Here is a 15,357-nt window from a genome sequence, read left to right as displayed (position 1 = left end):
TGGGGGTGGGGTGGAGATCTGGGGCCCGCTGGTGGGGTGGGGTGAGGTGAGGAAGGTCACGGAAGCCCGGAGAGACTCTAATAAATTGTTGGACTGAGTGGCCATAAGCGCCAGGGGAGGCATCCCCTCAGGAAGAAGGATGGCAGCTTCTGGATGAGCCCTTTCCTTTCTTTCTCTGTGTACCTGTAGTTCTCTACTGTACCTCTTTATACTTGTCAAGAAAGAGGGAAATTTGATCCTCTTCTACACTGCTGCCTTCCTGAATTTGCATCTTGCAGTCAAGTTTTTTAGTGTTTCTCCAGCCCGTAGGTAACGCTCGCGAGTCGAGAGTTGATCACACATATGTTCTTTCTATCATCTGGTTTAGATACACACAGATCGCACTTATTCATAGTCTGATTATCCAGCTTGTCACAGTTTCCAGTTTTCCTTCTGGGACCAGCCTTTTTCTTAGTTTCATTGCTTCTTAAATGCTCCTTCAAAAAGGAGTTGAGGATGGAGTGAAGAAGTTGTTTTCTTGATAACAGTTCTTTTAAGAGTTTGGTTTTTGATAGAGAAAGGAGGTTCTGTAGTTAGTATGAGGTTTTGGTAATGTTTGTACCATACATGGTACAACCTTGAGAGGACACTGTATTCTCTGTATTCTTTCTTGTAGTGAGTAAGTAACATTAGGGTGTCTTCCACTAATGCAGCAACCAACCATTCCAGGTGTTGAAAAGGAAAGCTAGGTCTTAGTTTTCTTTTTGCCCCTGTTAGTTTAATGGAAAATGCACCAGAAAAATCTTTTCCTTGTCATGAAATTTCTTGTGAACTTGAGTCAGCATATGGAAAACAGGTTAATTAATGAGACTACTGACTTTTACATATTGCTATTTTCAAGATATAAGCTTTGATGTCTTTAGAAAAGTTTTATGACTTGAAATCAGGTAAATAGTATTGAAATGATATAAGTAAATAATCAAGTAACCATGAATGTTAATTATCAAAAATCCGTACAAAGTTTGGTTCTCCCTTAGGGTTCTGAATTCAGGGTCTAGAGATCTGGCCTGTCTTTAAAAGAAAAATAGATTAGGAAAACCATGTATAGTAATATGAAAGTGATGGCAATCCTGCCTTCTGGTTTCCAACTTTGAACTGTAAGAGGGTATTTAGTTTAGAGAATAAATTCCATTCTCAAGTCATGAAATGCAAAAAAAGTACACTATCCAGAATTCTACCAACTTGAAGGAATAGGCAATAAAAAGAGCACTTTTAGTAATATATACTGACAAGGTTTGGTATGTGTGCAGCCCTCCAATGAGAGACAGGCTGTATTTACCTATGTCTAATAATTGCTTCCATGTGATACTTAGATTAGTTTAAAATAGAGAGATCTGGGTCTCTGACATGTTCTATGGAAGTTTTCCTTCCGTCCCTGTTGGAAATATCATTTACAAAGGGATTAGAACATAATTTAAGATACCACCATATCAACAATAATGGGAACAGTAAAAGAAATATTAATAGTAAAGAAAGATGTCCAATTATAAAACTAGGACAGAAGAAATGCTTACTGTGATTAGTGGTTTTTTCTTTCGATTCTCAATCTGTTAAATTTTAGTATTATGTTTATCTTTTAATTCCTGTTAAAAAGAACTAACTGGTGGTGATATGATTGAAATGTATTGCAAACTTTAGCCACTAAAGAGTCTATTCCCATTGCTCTTTGTGTTTACATACAGCTTAGTGCTAGGATATTTAAATGCTTCACATATGAATGGAATTGCAAACTTTTGGAGGGAGAATTTGGAAGGCCTAGGCCTGTCCCAAAATGAGTTCGCTTCTCTGCATGAGAGCATGCTTTTTTCCTGTAGCTTTCTAATCCACAGTGCAGATTCCCCCTTGAATAATTCCTTAACATTTCAGTCTTATAAGACTGAGTTTCTGGCAGGAGAGAACTGTAATGTACTTGATTAGATACTTATTAGTTATCAAATGGAATCTTAGGCTTAGTAGGGCATAGATTTAGAAGAGACTGGATGCTCAGGTCATGTAGATGAAGAAACTGAGACTCTCCGGTCTTGATTTCTTGGCTTCTTCCCTTCTCTGTTATTCAAATTTATTCACAATCCACTCCCAAAAAGGTTTAATGACTTGTCCACCATGATCACACTGGCAGTAAATAATCATCCTGCTTTTAAGCCCCTGGAAAGAATATCATGTATTACTTATTCATATTTTGGCAGTGCCACAATTATGTTTTTAGTTGATCCAGGACCCTTTGATGTTTAGTGTAATTAAGTGTAGGATTCTGTTTTCTTAATGAGCCTTACAGATCAAAGTTCGGTGTGCCTCATTGCTTAGCTAGGTAGTCTGAATAGGTCTTACAAGGAAACTAATCAAACTTATCTTTCTGGAGTTGTTACATGTTAAGAGTGATTTTCACTATTTTTACCTTACACATGCCTTCTTATTTTGTTGTACTTTTTACATTCTGCAGTCATTCACAGGAAAACTGGCTTATCTCAGTTTTTAATATTCCAGCTGTGCCTTCTCACACTCTGAATTTCATTTTACTGTAATATTAAAGTAAAGTAAGTATTCATTGCTTAGTTAATAGTAGTTGATTTTCTTAAGGTTCATTAGTTTATTTTGCCTTAGGGTATTTCATTTTAAAATTGTGCATCAAAAGTACTATAAAAATGAGTATGGCAGAGTTACTTACATATAGAAATAATTTAATTTATGCACAGATAACAAAAAGTCTCATTTAGAAGTTGCTTTACTTTGAATCACAGTAAGATAGGGCACAACTTTATCCTTTCTGCTTGGCCCTGAATGCTTCCTAACTGGTTTGACGTGCTTGTTGACTACTTAGGTGGTGGCTAAGTAGAAAGAATGTAGAAAGCTCCAATTTATTGTGCATGGTCAGTCATCATTTTTGTGTAATCTATGGAGTTGAGCCCATAATTGTATCTTTATTTGATCTATTCTCTATGTTGGTGGTTTGACTCTCATAGATGCTCTAGTAGTGTGCTGTTGACTGTTTTAAGCTACTTTACCCTTGTGAATAAAAAAGGAAAATCTCATAAGTATTAAATACCTAATTCGAAGCACTGTGCTATGCACTAGGGATGCAAAGAAAAAAACTCATACCTGTTTTTAAAGAACTTACATAATATTTGTGGGAAACAATATGTACACACACAACTAAATAAAAAGTAAATAAAAAAGCAAAGTAATTTATGGAGGGGTGCTCACAACTGGAAGGATTAGAAAAGACCTCATATTGGAGGTATCAGTTGAGTTTAGCTTATAAGGTGGGGACTCTTAAGAGACTGAGGGAAGGAAGAATGCATTCTTAGAATGGTGGATAGCCTCTGCAAAAAGCGGAGACAAAAAAAGGAATGTATAAAGAACCAGCTTACGGGCCAGTTTGGCTGGAACTTAGGGTTTTTGAAGGGGAGTATTGTATAATAAACCTGAAAAGGTAAGGCCATGTCAGATATTTGAGAGATTTAAATACTGAAAAGAGGATTGTGTATAACTCAAGGAATATGGAGTCACTGAAACTTTTTTTGAACAGAGAACTTTTTGGTCCTTTAGGAATATTACATTAGTAACTGTGTGTATAATGACTTGGAGAAGGGAGAACCTTAAGGAGCAGCAGTTAGGAGGCTATCTCAATAGGCCAGATGAAAATTACTGAGGGTCTAAATTAGGATGGTAGACTGGAGAGAAGGGGACAGATGAGTGAATGTTGTTGCAGTAGAAGACAGGACTTTATAACTTATGGGATGTGAAGGAGAGTGAAAAGTCGAGGGTGACTCTGAGGTCGTAAACCTGAGTTACTGGAAGAATGGTAGTGTCCTTAACAGAAATAGGTCAAGAAGGATGAAGAACTGATAAAAGGTTTGACATAGAAGGATACTTGAGGAGACATTTGTGGGACTTGGATCTGTTTCAGTTGCCTATACCAAATTTTGCAAACAATACCTTTATTCGCTTCTCAAGGTGTATTTGATTCACTGAAGAGTAGATTCCTATCTGTGGGAATAATGTCTTTGTCATCCTTATTCAGTTCCCCTTCCATTTTCCCTTACTCTTTTCATTCACATCACCATCCTCTTAAGTTTTTGCTATGCTGAATCCATTGTTTACTTTGGCTGTTTTTATGGCACACCTGACTAGCCCAACCTCATGTACATTATACCTAAATGACTCTCCTGCTGCCTTTCCTTCTCAGCTATTAAAATTTGGAGAAGTAAAATCCACACTTTGGAAAACAATATTAATCCAATTAATAGGCCTAAGCATTTTGGATAATTAGGGGAAGTTTTTGATTCAGGTCCAGTTTTCAGTGTCGCCTATTTCAATGAGATCTTTTTTAGGAAGTAGGAGAAAGTTGCTTTGAGGGAATGACCAAGTCTGTTTTTTTGAAAGAGCTACTGGCCAGAACAGGACTGAAGATCTCAGTTTCAATTAGTATGGTGAGAAGGTGAATTTTGGTTTGACTTGCAAAGAGTATGAAATATTTCTGTTGTGGCCAAGTAGCTTTCTGTATGTGCATAGTACAGGTTTGATTTCCTTTTAGAGGGGAATGTAAAAGGGCCTAAAGAATGCCAGTTCCCTCCTCAGGGTGTTCCTTTTTAAAAAATGAAAGAATGGCTTCAATGTAAAAACAAAGAAAGAGGGATCTGATTAGGCAGAAGGGGAATCCTGACTTTTCTCAGGAGTTGGAGGATCATGGATGAGTGGACACAGAAGAGGAATGGAAGAAAACCGATTCTCAGCCCTGAGCCAAGTAATAGGTATTGAGGCTTTTGTTAAAAAAATTGATATCCAGATCCTCTGAGAAGGAAAGCAACTGTTTGCCATTGGGGGAAAGGCCATCTAGTAAGGATCAGAGGAAGAAGAGATACATTTGATGATGGTTGATGACTTAATAGTTAGTGGTACTGAGGCAGCTAGTTGTTAACAACTATAGGGAGGCTTACTTTTTTCTTGGTGCGTGTATCCAGGACGTGACAGAGAAGTTCTGTGACTTATTAAACTTGATGAATACTATCCATCTGGTGGGCACAGATGATACCTGCCAAAAGGAATCCAGAATTGATTCTGCCTATTAAATAAGCAGTCTAGCACTGCATAGGATTTTGAAACCCTGGGCAAGAAACTGAAGACTTTAGGGGCACCGGTGGCATTTTCATTACTGCTATCAATTGAAATAAAGGTCTTTAAAAAAGAGTCAGATGTGGGAAGTGAACAAATGTTTAAGAAGATGGTGTCTGAGAATGGGATCTGGTTTTCTAGATTGTGGCTTTAAATGTGGGAAAGCTAGGCTCTTGGCCAGAGATGAATGTACCTAACAAGGCCTAGTAAATATTTATTTACTTGAAGTCTTACAAATCTAATCCAATAAAGCTGAAAAGGAAGGGGGAATGAAATTATTGCCCATTTCTCAACCAACTTAGATTCCAAAAAGATGTACAGAGGTTGGCAGTAAGGTCGGGTAATAGAGGAGGAATAGAAAAACATGGTATTACTTTCTAAGCATTGTGATAGGGCAATAAGAGCTCAGAATGAACTGAGTCTGTTGAATGCTAAAGCAGCAAAAAGTTAGTTTTTTTTTTTTAAACCTGTTGGGAGAAAAAGAGGATAGATTTTGGATTTCTGCTGAAGTAGATGGTACATTTATTATGGGTGATAGAGAAGAAGCAGAACGATTCAGCTTATTTTCTTTCAGTTTTCTCTGCCAGGAATGATACTCTTTGGAGTGGAAAGGACAGAAAAAATTGACTATTAAGGAGTTGAAACTCAAGATAATAAATAGAGTCTAGGAAGAGTGAAAGTTGACGGTTTACTTGAAAGAAATGGTGGTTGAACCAGTTAATCATCTTTGAAAGCTGATGAAGAATGGGAGTGTTTATCCAGGATTGAAGAAGGGCAAATGTTCTAAATTTCAAAAAGGTCGGGGAGTATGCAGACTGTAGGCAAGTGAGCTTGACTTTGATTGCTAGTAAAATTCTAGAAAATATTGTTAAAGGCATGACTAGTAAACATCTACAAAAGGAAGTATGGTGATGACAAAGATGGAATGGCATTATCCAGAACTGGTCCTTCCAGAATAACCTCATTTCCTTTTTTGAAAGTTATTAAACTTGTAGGTAAATCAGAGGAAAGCTAAAGATGTAGTCTAAATTTTTGCATAGCATTTGACAAAGTGGATCACGTTAATAACCCTGTAGATGAGGCGAAGAGAGGTGAGCTAGATGATAGTACAGTTTAAATGGTTTTGAAACTGGTTGAGTAGTCTGACTTGGATAATAATCATTAATAGGTTGGTGTCATTTGGATGATCTTTAATGCTGCAGGCATCTCAGCTCTGATCTCTGACATATCAATGACTTGGCTAATGGCACAGTTGGAATATTTATTAAATTTACAAATGACATAAAGCTTGGAAATTAATAAGGTAGATACTAGGATAGAAAACGATCTCAAGAAGTTAGAATGTTGGGCTGAATCTAATAAATTGAAATTAAGGTTCAGTGTAAACTTTTACAAGTTATAAATCAACTTCACAAGTACAACTAGTACAAGATATAGGGGTAACATGGTAATTTTTCTATGAAATGGTTTTGACTTAGTTTTTCCAGGTACCTGGGTCTTGTTTGTGGTTGTTTTGTCGTTGTTAGTCTTTCATTCTCAAAAAGATCCAGTGGACATCAGGAGGGTGATGTCTTGACTTGCAAGATGTCTTGATGTCTTGATTTGGATTTCAGGGAGACAGAACTGCGCAAAGTCATCAGCCCCGTTCTCTTCTCTAGAGGCATTGGGGTCCAGTGGCAAGACATAGGTCAGGACCACTGTCAATGACCTCAGATGCAGTGGGAGACCTTGGTCTTTTGGAGCTAAGGTCTTTACCAGGTCTCAGTTTGTCTGAGGCAATACCTATTCAGTAGTTAAAGGCTAGGAAATTGAGGTAGAAGATTGCCTACTTTGCCTTTATAAAAGAATCAGTCAGGGAGGGGACAACCCTCACAGTTTCTGGGCAGAACAGAAACAATTTTATTTACCCTCAGTTCAAACAATGAGCAAGTGAGGCTAGGGCTGGGACCTATTATTGGCCAATCAGTGAAAGTCAGAGTGATTTGGGTGTAAAGGCCTAGTCCAGTAGCTCCATTTGAATCCTAGTGGGTATTATCAAAGCTTGGTTTTTCAGAGCTTATATTGCAAGAAATAATAAATGAAAACTAGATGAGACAAAAGTGTTAATTTAATTGTCCCAGTTTAAAAAACAAAAATAAAACCTAATGGTATCATAAATAAGTAGGGGAAAAAAATCTAGCCACCAAACCCCAGGATACCTTTCGAAGTATAAGGGATCAAAATTCATTCCTTTGGGCAGAGCAGCCACATATAAGGGTATGACTTCTCATATAGACAGTGGAAGAGGAGCAAGAAGAGGAGGAGACCTGGGCTATATCTATGAGTGAGAGAAAGGTTCAGTCTTAACTGGTCTGCTTAAGGTGAGAGCAGGGTTGGCTTACACTGATAAACCTTTGTGATAGTAAAGTTAACCTCTTCAGGCTGATGTTTTTCAACTCAAGTTTGCTTCCACCCCCTTTAAAAAATTTGGTTAGCACTATCCATTGGGTCGTAATTGCAATGAACAAGCTTGGCCCCAAGAGAAGAATTGAGAGAAAGCACCTCATTTCCCAGCTTTGCAGAGTGGGGGACAATGGGTATGGAATATTGTATATAGTTTTGTTCAGTTGTTTCTCTTTCCCCCTTTATTTTGTAAAGAAATCTTTATTCCTTTGAGGAACACTTAACTATTTGGAGGGATTACTTAGTTGATAGGAAGAGGGAAATGGTCATGTGAAAACAAAAGGTATATTAAAAATGACATTTAAAAAAGTGTGCTATGTTCACAGCACTCTACTAGCAACTATGCAGTGATGGAAGAGTTGTCATCCAACTTCTTCAATAGTTTAAAATTTAGAAATTTAGAAAAAGCACTTGAAAACATTGTTAGAATTTAGACCTGTTGGTGACTTTAGTTGGCAACTTCCTAAGAATACTTTTTCTTAAAAAAACAAAACATTTATTTATTTATTTATTTATTTATTTATTTATTGGCTAGACAATGGGGTTAAGTGACTTGCCCAGAGTCACACAGCTAGTAAGTGTTACGTGTCTGAGGCTGGATTTGAACTCAGGTCTTCCTGAATGCAGGGAGGGTGCTCTATTCACTGCCCCACCTAGCTGCCCCCGCCTAAGAATACTTTAAAAAACATCATTTGGTTATATTTTTAAAAATTATTTTATTTTAATTTAATTTATTTTAGATTAAATATAATTTTTTAAATTAATAGACATTCTGCTACTATTTACCAAGCCCCTGAGTATTAACTTCTATTTGATTAAATTGATATAAAATAGTTGTCATTGAATTTCTTTTACTGTTTCTTACTCAGACTGATGATAGCATAGTTGCTTCAAGTTTAGAACTAAAAGGCACAAGATTGTGGCTAACAAGGTTACTAAGGAGAAAGAAAAGAGCCTGGATTAGCAGGTAAGGATATGGAAGGACACCTAGGATGAGTGGGCAGGACATTAGGAGGAGAAAACCAAAAGATACCTGTACTTGTAACAAGATGTATCTGTACTAAATAACTTATTGGGTTTGTGATAAGTGATGGAAAGGAAAGAGTAAAAAGCTGATTCTAAAGTTTTAAGCCTTAGTAACGGGGTTGCCATTCATTCAATAAGCCTGCCTTTTGTGAGTAAGGCAGTAAGAATGTAAAGATAAAAAGTCAGAACAGGTTAATCTTCAAGGAGCTTTTGCATTCTATTTGGAGGAAAATAACACATACCTAGAAAATTGATTGCAAAATAATATTTCGTATTTGTATAGTGTTTTAAGGTTTGCAAAGCATTTTATAAATATTACCTCATTCTGGCAAGAACTCTGGGAGGTAGGTGCTATTATCCCCATTTTTACAGATGAGGAAACTGAGGCAGACAGGTTGACATGCCTAGGGTCACACAGCTAGTAAATGTCTGAGAATTGGGTTTGAGCCCAAGATTTCCTGACTGTAAGACCAGCTCTTTGTCAACTAATTTTGTTAGTGTATTGGCTGCTGAGGAGTGGGAATCTGGGAATCTTCCTGTAGGAAGTGAGACTTCAGTTACACTTTGGAGCAGATGTCCAACAAGCCACTAGATTTCTGGGGAACTAAGATTGTGGGATATGATATGTACATTTTGGGGACATCTGTGTAGTGGTGATAATGGAAGCCATGAGTTTCTAAGGGAGAAAGTGTTGGGAATGAAGAGAAGGTGGCTGAGGACTGCTGTAGGAGACGTCTTTATTTAGGTGAAAATTAGTAGTGAGCTAGCAAAGTAAACAAGGAGAGAACAAAAGTGCAGAGAGGAGGGAGAATGTCAAGGATTGGGTAGTTAGCGTCAAGTGTTGAAGGAAAGTTGGGGAGGTTAAGTACTGAGAAAAGGCCATTCATTTTGAATTTGTCAATTAAGAAGTTGGGAGAAAGCAGTGTTAGTAGTCTGGAATATAAAGCACTAAGCCCTCTTTGTCTTCTGAAATATTAATATAAGGAAAGTGACATCTTCTAGAAGTTCTTGGTCTGATCTAAATTTAAAAAATTTTGTGTATTTGATCAAAATTCCAAGGAAACTGTCATCTGATTTTTTTTTCTCATCAAAAAACTAATCAGTTTCTTGTAATAGAAGAAAAATCAAGTTCTGGGAGAGATCTGCCTGAAAACCAAGAAACTTTTTTTTTTTTTTTCTGATGAGACAATTGGGGTTAAGTGACTTGCCCAGTCACACAGCTAAGTGAGAGTTATGTGTCTGAGGCTGGATTTGAACTCAGGTCCTTGTGACTTCAGGGTCGGTGCTCTATTCACTGCCCCACCTAGCTGCCCCCTTGAATTATTTATGGTGACCAAGAACAGCATTTGGTCAGGAAGACCTTCATTCAAAGTCCTGCCTCTGACAAATCCTGGTTGTTGTGTGACTCTGGACAAGTCACTAACTCTCAGTGTTCTAGGCCAGAGGTGTCAAACTTAAAAATTCCAGAGTGTGGGAACCAGATTAAAATGTAATTTGAAAGTGTTTAACAAAATAAATAAAATACAACGTAGATAATATTAACTTGTGGTTTTCTGAGTCAAAGTGTGGCCAGCAGGTATCTGTATCTGTTTGAGTTTGTATCTGTATCTGTTTGAGTTTGACTGTTCTAGGCAACTCTCTGAGACAATTCTTAACCTTTTTTTTTTTGTGTTATGGACATCTTTGGCAGTGTGGTGACACAGGTAAGGACCCTTTCTCAGAATAATGTTTTTAAATACATAAAACAAAATACATAGGATTACAAAGAAAACAAATTATATTGGGGAAAAAGATTTAGTTTTTTCCCTCCATTCAATTTTATTGACCTTGGGATGGGGATAGGGAGGAGAGTTATTTGGAGCACAAGTTAAAAACCTCTCTGCCATAGAGGAGAGAGGGTTAAAAATGGAATGTCTTTTTATTAACCAGAAGAGAGATGTTCCTTCATTTAGTCCTGGGCTAGAGGGGTTTGACTGACCTTGTTTTTTCAGTGACATCTCATAGGGTATTAAAATTGTTCTCCCTCACCTCTAACGTTAGCATTTCTATTGTTGTGTTTGGTGACTCAGACCTTAAAATTGAAATGTGTACTTTTGTTTTAATCTTTTTGCCCTGACCATTGAAAATCAGAAATAGAAATGCTTTATATCAGATTTTTAATTTTCAAGGAAAACTCTACCCTTCAGATTTCTCTCCCTCTGAGCAACCTGCTTTGTATAGATAATAAATTTGCCCCTGGGAGATTTATGCCAGATGAGTGAAAAGAAGTGAGTTTTCCTTTTACAGTTATAGTTAATTGGTGGTTTTGGAATTGAGATTGCACAGGGATGAATGGGTTGTAAAGTATAGCAAAAGATAACTTTTTCTGGAGGCTTAGAGATAAACTGGAGGAGAGAGCCAGTTGAAAGCAATTTTTAGGACAAAGGAGACCTGAGAACTTTTGTGGGCTAAGGAGTTGTGTGGGGAGCCAATAAGAGTTTAAGGATTTATTAGAGAGGCCAAATAATTAATTAGAGATCAGAGAAACAGGAGATGGGAAGTAGAACACAAATGGTAGGGGTTGACTTTGTTGAAACCCTAAGACAGGCCAAAAAAGAGAATTGACACATTCAGGAGTTATATACTGTAACACTATTTTGTAGCACTATTCTCCATAAGTATGGATAATTGGGAACTGTCTTATTTATTGTATTTCTGAGGTGTGTAGAGTAAGTACACAGGATATTTTTAGGGTGAGAACATTAATTTTTAGCATTTCCTAACTTGCTATGGTTTGGAAAATGTAATTACACAATTACCATATTCACTTATTTTTAGTTCATAATTGTGTCAGCAGTCTCTATGCTGAAAGAAAAAATTGAAAACTAAAGATATTTCTATTGAAAATTCTATATTAAGTTGAAATTAAAGTTACAGTATTTTTAAAGTATATATAGTTGAAAAGTCTAATAAAATGTAGTACTTAAGGATTTGGTTTGATTTGCTTCAACAGAAATGAAGTTTAGTTTTAATTTCATTCTGTCATAATCACTGACATACATGTGTGTGTATGTGTATGCTTTTTTATGTATCTTAAGTTCACTTCACCAAGCAATTATTAAGTGCCTGCTATAGCCCAGACACTGTACTTGATATAGGGAATAACAAGTCAAAACCAGCCCCTTTCTTCAGGAAGGTTTCATTTTATTGTAGGTAAATAACATGTACATAGTTAAGTATAAGTACAAAATGTTTATAAAATGCAACATTTTTTTTTTTTCTTGGTGGCAGGGGAAGAAGCATTAAACACTGTGGTAATTAGGGGGAAAACCTTTTGTAGGAGCTGAACAGGACAGAAAGAGATGAAATATTGTGTATGGGAAACATTTTAGCTTGAATATAGAATTCATGAGTGGGAGCAATGTGAAAGCTATTCAGAAAGAAGTGATTGTGAAGTGTTTAGGAATTTGTATTTTGTGCTGCTGGTAAATACCTCTCTAGCTGGAGAGTAACTTTGTGCTTTATAGGAATATCAATATAGCTACTATGTGGAAGATAGATTTGTAAAGGAGATCCCAGAATCAGGATAAGTCTCATCAGAAGGCTATTGTTATAGTTTTAGTGAGAGATACTTAGGACCTGAATTTAAATGTGAGAAATGTGGAATGATGTGAAGTGTTTTGGAGGTGGGATGGACAAAACTTGTCAATTGATGGTATTGATGAATATAGAAAGGTTGAACATATCAGAAAAAGATACTGTCCAGCAAATACAATCCCTGGCATGTCGTTTGTATGTTGTTGTGGTTGAATAAATATTTGTCAGTCAGACTAGTTTAGTGGTGAAGATGGTGAATCTAAAGTCAAAGGAGACCTCAGGTTCAGTACTGCTTCAGTACTTAGTAACCATGTGATCATATGCAAGTCACTTAATTGCTGTAAACTTCAATCTCTTCATCTGTTAAATGATAATACCTATATTGCTTACTTCTCTGGGTTATTTGGGAGGATCAGATGAGATTACGTAATTTGTGAATCATAAACAAACACATATGTATATGTCAATTACTATTTGGCTTTTGTGTTGTATTGATAGTGTGACCCTCTTCATTTCTCAAGTTTGTGCCCTACTCTGGAATTGTTGGGCCTCATGACTTATTTCTCAGGAACCATCCCTGTAAATTTTAATGATAGATGTGGCTTTTCTGTTGGACAGGCAGCACTGCGGATAAACTGTGCTGCTTGTCTGTAGAATTGAGCTACTCTGCCACTGCAGGGCTGGACCCCCTAGCTTGGCCAGGCCTCTTCACAGTGCGGTTGATGCTGTAGTGTTTCAGAAAGAAAAGAGAACCTTTAGTCAAGTCAGCAATTTATTAAGTGTCTAAAAATGTATTGTGTTAATTAAGTGCTTGGGGATACAAAGAAAGTCCAAAAAACTATCCCTGTTCTCATAGAAACTCAGTCTAATGAAAGAGACTAGATAGATATAGACACACACACAGACACACGTGTTTATACATACATGCATAAAATTAGAACTAATTTTAGAAAGAAGGCACTAGCAAAAGGGCTTCTTGAAGAATGTGAGGTTTTAGCTGGGATCTAAGGGAAGCCAAGAGGCAAAAAATGAGGGAGAAAATTCCAGACCTGAGGGGAGAGTCAGGATATGTAGTGTCATTTATATTTAACAGCAAGGAAACTACTGTTAATAGATCTAAGGGTATGTGGAGGGGTGGGGAGTAAGGTGTAAGAAGACTGAAAAGGTAGGAAGTGATGAGGTAATAGCCTTAGCTTGGGATTTGCAGGAACTTCTATGGTTCTGATCCCTTGTTTGGGTTTTGGAGCTTATACTTCTCAGGCAACAGATGCCAGTGCAGAGAGGTATTTCCTTCTTCCACACTTCTCTGAGGTCTTCCTGTTCCAGGGCTGGGTCTCCTTAGGGAGAAACCTCCTTCTAGTTTATGGCGATTAATCAGTGTATTACCAAATCTTCATCTCTGTGAGCTAAGCCATATATATTTGTCCACTGATTACTAATCACAAAACAGTTGTGGGATTTAGGGTTTCTCTAGTTATTCCAGAGTTGTTGGTTATATTCAGAGGAGCAGCTACAGTTAGTTGTTGTCCTTTGTGGTTGAAGAGGACCAAAATGACATCACTATGTTGAGGTCAGTGCACAGTGTCTCACTGTGACTGATCAGACCTATATGAGCTTGGAAGACTACCACAACTAGTCCATATGAACATTTGGAATGGAGATGTCTCTAAATTTATGCATGTCATGTTTCTTTTGGGCTACTATCATTCTGCTTTGCTCATAGAACACAGTATCTTCTTTGATGGGGGCACATTATACTGGGTCTCCCATGTCTCACAATCGATTCCAGAGTTCTTCAGAGATATTGTGAGAGTGTCCTGGTATTGCTTCTTCTGACCTGCCTGTGAGTGCCTGTCTTGTGTGAGTACTACATAAAATAGTCTTTTAGGCAAACATATGTTTGGCATTTGAACAACTGGACGGGCAAATCAGAGTTGCTAGAGTTTGAATGCAAAACAAAACACTGAAGTTGGACTACTCTCTGGGCGTTATCTCACTGGGCAATGTCTTCTTAGTGTATTTCATAGACACATCTTATGTTTCTCTTTGCCCCTTTTAATCAGCAAAATTGCCAAAGTCTAGAAAGACACATCCTTAAACTTAGATTGTTTGCACATTTAATTTTTTCAGAATACTTTTCTATTTTGTTTCACGCACTTCATTTTGAATTACTTATTTGAAAATTGAGACTTGCTGAACAATGCATAATTATAATGACCATGCTTATCCTCAGGAAATGAGAAAATGCAGCTTCTTCCATTCTTTGGAGGTAGGGGGTCTATGCATATACTGTTGGACTAGATTAAAGTGTTGCTTAGTTTTGTTGTTGGTTCTTTTTTTTTTTTAACTTTTTTTGAGATTTTGTTGGAAGGGAGAGCTTACTGTGGGAGCAAAGTGGCATATCAATTGAAATGTGAGAAATTTCTGTCCATCTGAATAAAAAAATTAATCCAGAGTGTGAAGTTTTTTAAGTATTTAAAAAAATTGTTATTGCATTAATTAGAAAGACCAGGTATGTCAGTTCATACAAAATTATTTTTAGATACTTGAAAATCCAAAAGGTTTAGGTATTTCTACTTCATACTTAATAAATTTTTCTGTTGTAAAATGTTAAATCTGACGTCTTTCCTTCCTGGCTGAAAACAAAAGAAAAACAAAACTCCCATTACAAACTGGTATAGGCAGGTAAAACAAATTTCTGCATTGGCCGTGTCCTAAAGAAAAGAATATATACGTGTACATGAGTATATGTGTGTATATATGTATATATGTGTGTATATATGTATATATGTGTGTATACACATCTCATTATCATTTTGCATTCAGTCTTTTATCTCTATCAGAAGATAGGTAATATTTTATCCTTAGTCTTCTGGAATCAATAATCAGTGGTTATTGTACTCACTGATCAGAATTCCTAGGTCTTTCAAAGTTATTTGTCTTTACAATATTGTTGTATAAATTGTTCTGATTCAATTCACTTGGTATCAGTTCATACAAGTTTTTCTGAAACCATTCCTTTCATCATTTCTTACAGCACAGCTAGTGTTCTATCACATTTATATACCATGCCTTGTTCTGCCATTTCCCATTTTATGAGCACTTTTTCGGATTCCCATTCTTTGCCACCTCAAAAAGAGCTATAGACGTTTTTGTAGATTC

The 15,357-nt window shown here is 36.7% G+C and overlaps 1 protein-coding gene across 1 annotated transcript in view; it reads left to right on the top strand.

Moving 5' to 3' along the window:
* EIF5B (eukaryotic translation initiation factor 5B) overlaps positions 1-15,357 on the top strand; it is an 80,620-nt gene that overhangs the window by 694 nt on the left and 64,569 nt on the right. The window lies entirely within an intron of this gene.

This window comes from Vombatus ursinus, unplaced genomic scaffold (genome assembly GCF_900497805.2).
Source record: "Vombatus ursinus unplaced genomic scaffold, bare-nosed wombat genome assembly UNPS02014877.1, whole genome shotgun sequence".
Taxonomy (NCBI): domain Eukaryota; kingdom Metazoa; phylum Chordata; class Mammalia; order Diprotodontia; family Vombatidae; genus Vombatus; species Vombatus ursinus.
This window is presented reverse-complemented; position numbering and strand designations above follow the sequence as displayed.